Below are 1,140 nucleotides of genomic sequence, written 5' to 3' on the forward strand. Positions count from 1 at the left end.
AGGCATGTGTCAGTGGAGTGGGATGTTCTGAAGCCAGATTGGAATTCGTAGATTAGATTTTTTTCCGCTAGGTACTTTTTCGACCTGTTCGTAGACTATTTTTTCCCATGACTTTCGAGATGGAGGTGAGAATAGAAACAGGGCGGGTAGTTGCCTGGGTCTAATTTGCTGCCCTTTTTGTGCAGAGGGGTCACCCTCGCAATTTTGAAGTCCTTGGGGACGTGTCCCTGTTTTATGGAGAGGTTTATTATGTGTGTGATGATTGGGGTGATGGCGGCTGCTGAGTCTCTGAGGAATTTGGAGGGGATGTTGTCATGGCCAGTGGCCTTGTTAGGTTGGAGGGCGCTCAGTTTATTGAGTACCTCATCTGTTGTTACCATTTCCAGTTTGAAGTCGTCCTTGCGGACCCTAGGTTTTTGTAGTAAGCTACTATGTGTTCTACCCCATAAAGCCTGAGTGGGAGGGTAGTTTGTTTACCAGTGTTGTGGCTATGTTTGTGAAGAAAATGTTTAAGTAATTGGCTACATCCAGCTTGTCTGTGATGAGCGTGTTGTCCGTTTTTATGTTTATGTTGAGAATCTGGTTTTAAAGTTTTTTACTGCATCCTAGTTGATTATTGAGTAATTTCCAAAGTTCACGTGGTTTGTTTTTGTTTTCCTCAGTTTTGTCATTGATGAAATTCTTTTTTGCAGTTTTGATCATGGAGTTTACGTCGTTTCTTAGTCTGTTTCTTTCTAGTTTGAGTTCAGTCACGTGGGCTTGGAGTTCACTGCTCGTGCTTTTAGTAAGCTTTGACTGACTTTTACGAAACTCAGAGCATTTTTGTCTCTGGTTTTCATAGCGGCCAGTATTTCGGAGTGCATCCACGGCTCAGCGCGATTTTTTACCCTGGTGGTTCTTAGGGGGGGGCCATGTCGTTTAGTATTGTTGAGAATTTGGTTTTGAAACCAAGCCATGTTTCTTCAACCAGTGTACCATTGAGTTCATCTGACCAGTCCAGGCTCTCCAGTTCAAGGTTAAAGGCCTCGCTAGAGTAGGTTTTGAGGTCTCTAGATGTGACTGTTTTGTGGCAGCCAGCCTTTTGTTTTAGTTTTTTGCGGGTACAGAATATCATATAATGATCACTTAACCCGCATGCTA

At 43.2% G+C, this 1,140-nt stretch overlaps 1 protein-coding gene across 2 annotated transcripts in view; it reads right to left on the minus strand.

Annotated features, from left to right (window-relative positions):
• tmtc3 (transmembrane O-mannosyltransferase targeting cadherins 3) overlaps positions 1-1,140 on the minus strand; it is a 241,361-nt gene that overhangs the window by 131,674 nt on the left and 108,547 nt on the right. The gene's annotated exons all lie outside the window — the stretch shown is intronic.

This window comes from Notolepis coatsorum (assembly GCF_963971535.1).
Source record: "Notolepis coatsorum genome assembly, chromosome: 18".
Classification (NCBI taxonomy): Eukaryota; Metazoa; Chordata; class Actinopteri; order Aulopiformes; family Paralepididae; genus Notolepis; species Notolepis coatsorum.